Below are 8,189 nucleotides of genomic sequence, written 5' to 3'. Positions count from 1 at the left end.
ATGCTCTCAAGGAAGTAAAAGAAAGCTCAGGAGTCAAACACTGGGAAGATCCTGAGAACAAGCTGGTTAGTACACCAACCTGTGATGCTGTGGGGATGGGGAAGCATAGCTATGCAACAAGGGAGCTTGGGCATTAAATGCCCTCTTTGGTGAAGGAGAGTCCAAGCAGGGAATTGAAACTAAAATTTACCGCCCCGTCCCTAGGTATAGCCCAGACTCCCAGGGGCTACAATTTCATTTAAAGAATTGTCCCACCAACAAAGGAAGAAAACAAGAAAGTTTGTCTGTCTCAGCATATTCTCGGGGTGGGAAAAAAATGGGGTGTTATTAGACTGGGTAAACCTCAGGGTTCCAGGAGAAGCAAAGACAAACCCATTCTGAGAGAGACTCTCTAAAGCCAGGTTCCACAGAATTTCCACAGATAAGGCACCAGCTGAAGATGAGCTCACCATCCAAAATTAGAAAATACATAAGAAAACAATCTACCAAGGGAGAAATTAGGAGTTTGGGATTAACATATATGCATTACTATATATAAAATAGATAGCCAAAAGGGACCTACTATATAGCACAGGGAACTGTACTCAATATTTTGGAATAACCTATAAGGAAAATGAATCTGAGAAGAATATATATATACACACATATATATAAACTGAGTCACTTTGTTGTACACCTGAAACTAACACAACATTGTAAATCAACCATATTTCAATAAAAAAGAAAAGAAAAGAAAGAAAGAAACCAATCTACCATATGCTAGAATTAGGACACACACATATACCCCCTTCCCCTCCAGCAGTATGAGATCTCCAAGAACTTCAGATAATTAAAATATCTGAAAGCCATTATAAAATAATTGTTTAAAAATATTTAAAACAAAATAGATGGTACTGAAAATATGGGAAAAGACCAGGTAATGTAAAAAAGAATAAAAGAGAAATTCTGTAAAGACATGTTCAATGAATTTAATTTCAAAAGAATGGATTAAGCAATATATTAAGACAAACCAGATGAGAAAATTAGTCAGTGAAATACAGATATGAGGAAATTTACCATATTGCCTTAACAGAGAGATAATGAAATGGAAAATATGAAACAAGAGGTTATGAAACATGAAGGACAGAATAGAAAGGCCTAATATATCTAATAGGAGTTCCATATGAAAAGACTAGCAAGAATGGGAGACAGGCAGTAAAGAGCCAATAGCTGAAATTTTTCCAGAATGTAAAATGCAACCCAATTTGGATAAACTAAAATAAAACCACATTTAGAAATATCATAGCAAAATTTCAGAACACAAAAGACAGACAGCTAGGCCATTCTAGGCAATAAAACAGATCAATACCAAAGAATAGTATCATACAGACCATCTGCTCTGGCCCTAATACAACTGCATTAGACATCAAGAATAAAAAGATAATATAAAATGCTCTACACTTGAATACTTAAAACGATAGCAACGACAACAACATTTCCTAAATAGCTTTAGAAATCAGAAAATATTCAGAACTGAGGATCTGCAAGAATACTACATATTAAAATGCACCTAAAGCAGTACTGAGGAATTTATATGCATAAATGCTTATCAGAAAATAAAAATAAAAGTAAATGAGCTAAACACTCATCAAAACAAATTGTAAAAATAAGGGTAAAGCTAAAGAAAGGAGAAGCAAGGAAATAATAAACATAGGACCAAAAAAATGATGCAATAAAAAATAAAGATATAATACACTTTTAAAATCTGTTTCTAAAATAAAATTTTCCAAAAACATTGTTATAACCAGATCAAGAAATAAGGGAGAAGATACATTTTGGAATGAAAAATGCATACCTATGAATAAAAGAGATGGTAAAAGCAGTATTATCAACTCTGTGCCCACACATTTGGAAACAGAGACAGAATGGAGTTTTTCCTAGAAAAAAATGTATTTTACCCAAACCTATTTAATAATACAAGGAAAATTTGAATAAATCCTATAAATGTAAAGAAATTTAGTAATTAAAAATGTATCCACAGAATAACAACCTAACCAAACTCAAACAAAAAAGCCCCAATGTTTTCACAGATGGATGCTTCCAAATATTTAAATAACAGGTATCTCCTATTACATGCAAATTATGCCAGAAAACAGATAAAGAGGGAAACTACCCACCCAACTCATTTTATAATGCTAGTATATTCTTTATACCAAACCAGAAAAGGGAAACTGGGAAGGGAAAATGGGAAAAAGGGAAAATGTTATAAGCCAATTTTATTTGTGATTCATATTCAAAATTCTAAATAAAATTATCAAACCCAAATCAGCATAGTATTTAAAAATTTGGACTAATTCCAGAAATACCAGGATAATTTCACATTAGAAAAAATATAATTCAACATATCAGACAAAAAGAGAAAAAGAATGTGATCACCTCAGTAGATGCAGAAAATGCATTTGATATAATTCAACATACATATATGACTTTAAAAATTTTTCTTAACAGATTAGGTATAGACAGGAACTTTCTTAACCCAGTAAAGGGAATCAACTAAAAACATACTTAAAGGTGGAACATTAAAGATTTCTTTACATTCAGGAAAAAAAAACAAGAGTGGTTGCTAAAATATTTAATATATAGTGCTGAAGGTACAAACGAATGCATTAATATAAAAAAATAAAGTGAATTACTCTTGGAAAGGAAAAATAAAACTGTCCTCAGTCATGAATACTATAATTATCTACATAGAAAATCCAAGAGATTCTGCAATTTACTAGAAATAATAGTTCAGCAAGGTTACTATATACAAGAAAAATATTTAAAAATTAATTTTGTTTCTATATACTGGCAACCAAAATTAGAAAATATTTTTAAAGATACAATAGCAACCAAAATTTATAGGGACTACTGCTTATGGCCACAAAATAACTGATATGGGACTAGTCTTCTTACCATGAACAACTAGGAAACTGGACAAATCATAGGAAATACCTATTTGGATACACTGTACAGTAGGCAGCTCAAGACTGTGATCACTGAGATAAGAACAAAAATGAGAGCAGCCCTACCTAAAGTTACATCCAGACCATGGTTCAGGGAGCAGAATCCTAAGCAGAGCACAGCAGTCTCACTAAAATTAGGAGACAGAAATAAGAGTTCAGGAAGGCCAAGATGGAGGGAATTTGTGGAGCAGAACACCAGAAAGAAAGAACCTGTGGGGATCAGGGTGGGGTAGAATCCTCCAGAAATCTGAATACACATTCTCTTGAATCTTTGGCTGAATACTAAGCTTGCCTGTGCAAGGTGACACTCTACAAGACCAGTCAAAGAATAACTACCAGGAACAAATACCATAAATTCAAAACTAAATAACAATCACAGCTTACACATGGCTGGAAGTCATTTGAGTTTCATCCAGCAGAGTGTAGGAAAAAGACTGAAAAAATTAACAGAGCTTTGGTATGGGGTAATATCAGGCAATCTAAAATATATGTAACTAGATTCCCAGAAGGGGCAAGAAAAATAATATTTGAATAATGGCCAATCTTTTTCCTATACTGGATGAAAAATATAAACTCATATATTCAAGCTCAATGAATCCAAGAAAATAAACACAATGAAAAACTTGCCAAGGCACATCATAAACAAATTGCTGAAAATCAATTACAAAGAGAAAATCTTAAAAGCAAACAGAAATAAAAGATACATTTAATACAGAGTAGGGAAGAATGTCCTCTGTCTGACTTCTCATCAGAATAACCCAAGCCAAAAGAAAATTAAACATCTTTAAAGTTCTGGGGGCAGAGATCAACCCAGAATTCTATATCCAGCAAAAATATACCCTTCAAAGAAATTGAAGGTAAAATAAAGACATCTTCAGATGAATAAAACCTGGAAGAAGTCAAGGCCAGCATACTAGCACTACCAGAAATGTTAAGGAAGGACTTCGGGTAGAAGGAAAAGGATGTCAGATAGAAACTCAGATCTATATAAAGAAATGAAAAGCACTGGAAATAATATATATGGGAATAAAAATAAAATTTTTTATCTTTAATTTCTTTAAAAGATAACTGAAATAAAAGCAAAGAACTCTAAGCTTTATAATACATGTAGACATCAAACCTATGACAATAATAACATAGAAAACAGGAGGGTGGAAAACAAAAATCTGTTGCACGGTTCTTACATTATACATGAAGTGGCACAATATTAATTCACAGAGACAGTAATAAATTAAAGATGTATACTATAAACTGCCTAGAGCAACAAATAAAACTCACCTGAGATATAGATTATAAATCAAAAGAGATAAAATGAAATACTAATTACTCACTACATCCAAAAGAAAGCAGAAAAAGACAAAGAAAACAAAGATCAAATGACACAAACAGAAAACATATAGCAAGATGGTAGATTTAAATCTCACCGTATTAATAATTATATTAACTGTCAGTGGACTAAAAGCACAAATGTAAAGCCTAGGATTGTTAAAACTGGGTATAAAAGTAAGACCAAACTATCTTGTCTACAGGATACTCACTTTAATTATAAAGACCCAGATAGCTTGCAAGTAAAAGAATAGAAACATATATACCATGTAACCCTAATGATGTAAAGCTTGAGTGGCTAATTAGTATCAAAGACTCCAGGTAAGGAATGGTCCTAGAGAAAAAGATTGACCTGACTCCTTTATCATTTTCATAATGATAAAGGAGTCAATCAAGAAGACAAAACAATCCCAAATAGGTATACACCTAATTATAAAGTTTCAAAATGAAGTAAGAACTGAAAGAAGAAATAAACAAACCCACAATTACAGCTGATGAGTTCACTCTCTTCTATCAGTAATCAGTAGAACAAGTAAACAGAAAATAAGTAAGGATATTGAAGACTTACTATAGTGCCAACAAACTTGGCCCCATTTGTTGACAGAATACTACACCCAGCAACTGTAAAACACACATTTACCATTCAATTTGTAACAGAAATAGTGATTCAAAATGTGCTAAGCCATAAGACCAGTTTTAGTAAATTTAAAGTATTAAAATCATACAGATTATGTTCTCTAATGAAAACAATTAATTACAAATCAATAGTAGGGCTTCCCTGGTGGAGCAGTGGTTGAAAATCCGTCTGCCAATGCAGGGGACACAGGTTTGATCCCCGGTCTGGGAAGATCCCACATGTCGCGGAGCAACTAAGCCCATGTGCCACAATACTGAGCCTGTGCTCTAGAGCCTGCGAGCCACAACTACTGAGCCCGCGTGCTGCAACTACTGAAGCCCATGCCCCTAGACCCTGTGCTCCACAACAGAAGCCACCACAGTAAGAAGCCCGTGCACCACAATGAAGAGTAGCCCCCGTTCACCACAACTAAAGAAAGCCCACATGCAGCAACAAAGACCCAGTGCAGCAAAAAATAAATAAATAAATTTATAAAAACAAACAAAAAAAGGAAATCAATAATAAATAAATAAATCTCTGGAAAACCCCCAAATATTTGGAAATTAAACAATATACTTCTAAATCATTTCTGAGTCAAAGAAGAAACCTTTGGAAAAGCTTTAAACAAAGAAAATTAGACAATATTTCTAACTGAATGATAATATTAACTTTTAATCCCCCAAACTTCAATAATCTAATTGTAATGTATTAAAATTTCATTATGCATATTTATGGTGTCATATATTTCCATCAAGAAAAGTCAACTCGAGGCTTCTGGGAAGATGGCGGAGGAGTAGGACGTGGAGATCACCTTCCTCCCCACAGATACACCAGAAATACATTTACACGTGGAGCAACTCCTGCAGAACACCTACTGAAGGCTGGCAGAAGACCTCAGACCTCCCAAAAGGCAAGAAACTCCCCACGTACCTGGGTAGGGCAAAAGAAAAAAAGAAAAAACAGAGACAAAAGAATAGGGATGGCACCTGCACCAGTGGGAGGGAGCTGTGAAGGAGGAAAGGTTTCCACACACTAGAAGCCCCTTCGCGGGCGGAGACTGCAGGTGGCAGAGGGGAGCCACGGAGGAGAGAGCAGCAACAGAGGTGCGGGGGGCAAAGCAGAGAGGTTCCCGCACAGAGGATCGGTGCCAACCAGCACTCACCAGCCCGAGAGGCTTGTCTGCTCACCCGCCAGGGCGGGCGGGGCTGGGAGCTGAGGCTCGGGCTTCAGTCAGAGCGCCGGGAGAGGACTGGGGTTGGCAGCGTGAACTGCAGGGGCTAGTGCACCATGGCTGGCCAGGAGGGAGTCCGGGGAAAAGTCTGGACCTGCCAAAGAGGCAAGAGACTTTTCCTTCCCTCTTTGTTTCCTGGTGCGCGAGGAGAGGGGATTAAGAGCGCTGCTTAAAGGAGCTCCAGAGATGGGCGTGAGCCGCGGCTAAAAGCGCGGACCCCAGAGATGGGCATGAGACGCTAAGGCTGCTGCTGCCGCCCCCAAGAAGCCTGTGTGCGAGCACAGGTCACTATACACACCCCCCTTCCGGGGAGCCTGTGCAGCCCGCCACTGCCAGGGTTCCGGGATCCAGGGACAACTCCCCCAGGCTAACGCACAGCGCGCCTCAGGCTGGTGCAACGTCACGCCGGCCTCTGCCGCTGCAGGCCCACCCCGCACTCCGTGCCCCTCCCTCCCCCGGGCCTGAGTGAGCCAGAGCCCCCGAATCAGCAGCTTCTTTAACCCCGTCCTGTCTGAGCGAAGAACAGACGCCCTCCGGAGGCCTACACGCAGAGGTGGGGCCAAATCCAAAGCTGAGCCCCTGGGAACTGTGAGAACAAAGAAGAGAAAGGGAAATCTCTCCCAGCAGCCTCAGAAGCAGCGGATTAAAGCTCCACAATCAACCTGATGTACCCTGCATCTGTGGAATACATGAATAGACAACGAATCATCCCAAATTGAGGAGGTGGACTTTGAGAACAAGATTTATGATTTTTTCCCCTTTTCCTCTTTTTGTGAGTGTGTATGTGTATGCCTCTGTGTGAGATTTTGTCTGTATAGCTTTGCTTCCACCATTTGTCCTAGGGTTCTATCTGTCCGTTTTTTTTTTGTTTTGTTTTGTTTTTAATTTTTTTCTTAATAATTACTTTTTATTTTAATAACTTTATTTTCTTTTACTTTATCTTTGTTCTTTCTTTCCTTCCTTCCCACCTTTAGACAACGAATCATCCCAAATTGAGGAGGTAGACTTTGAGAGCAAGATTTATGATTTTTTCCACTTTTTCTCTTTTTTGAGTGTGTATGTGTATGCTTCTGTGAGATTTTGTCTGTATAGCTTTGCTTCCACCATTTGTCCTAGGGTTCTATCCATCTGTTTTTTATTCTCTTAAACATTATTTTTTTTATTTTAATAACTTTATTATATTTTATCTTATTTTATTTTACTTTATCTTCTTTCTTTTTTTCCTTCCTTCCCTCCTTCCTTCCTTCCCCCTTCCCTCCTTCCCTCCATCCCTACTTTCTTTCCTTCTTTCTTTCTTTCTTTCTCTCTACTTCTACTAATTCTTTCTTTCCACTTTTTCTCCCTTTTATTCAGAGCCGTGTGGATGAAAGGCTCTTGGTGCTGCAGCCAGGAGTCAGTGCTGTGCCTCTGAGGTGGGAGAGCCAACTTCAGCACACTGATCCACAAGAGACCTCCCAGCTCCACATAATATCAAACGGTGAAAATCTCCCAGAGATCTGCAACTCAACACCAGCACCCAGCTTCACTCAACGACCAGCAAGCTACAGTGCTGGACATCCTGTGCCAAACAACTAGCAAGACAGGAACACAAGCCCACCCATTAACAGAGAGGCTGCCTAAAATCATAATAAGTCCACAGACACCCCAAAACACACCACCAGACGTGGACCTGCCCACCAGAAAGACAAGATCCAACCTCATCCACCTAAACACGGGCACTAGTCCCCTCCACCAGGAAGCCTACACAACCCACTGAACCAACCTAAGCCACTGGGGACAGACACCAAAGAAAAAGGGAACTATGAACCTGCAGCCTGCAAAAAGGAGACCCCAAACACAGTAATATAAGCAAAATGAGAAGACAGAAAAACACACAGCAGATGAAGGAGCAAGATAGAAACCCACCAGACCTAACAAATGAAGAGGAAATAGGCAGTCTACCTGAAAAAGAATTCAGAATAATGATAGTAAAGATGATCCAAAGTCTTGGAAATAAAATCGAGAAAATGCAAGAAACATTTAACAAGGACCT

The sequence above is a fragment of the Orcinus orca genome, chromosome X (assembly GCF_937001465.1).
Source record: "Orcinus orca chromosome X, mOrcOrc1.1, whole genome shotgun sequence".
NCBI classification, from domain to species: Eukaryota; Metazoa; Chordata; class Mammalia; order Artiodactyla; family Delphinidae; genus Orcinus; species Orcinus orca.
This window is presented reverse-complemented; position numbering follows the sequence as displayed.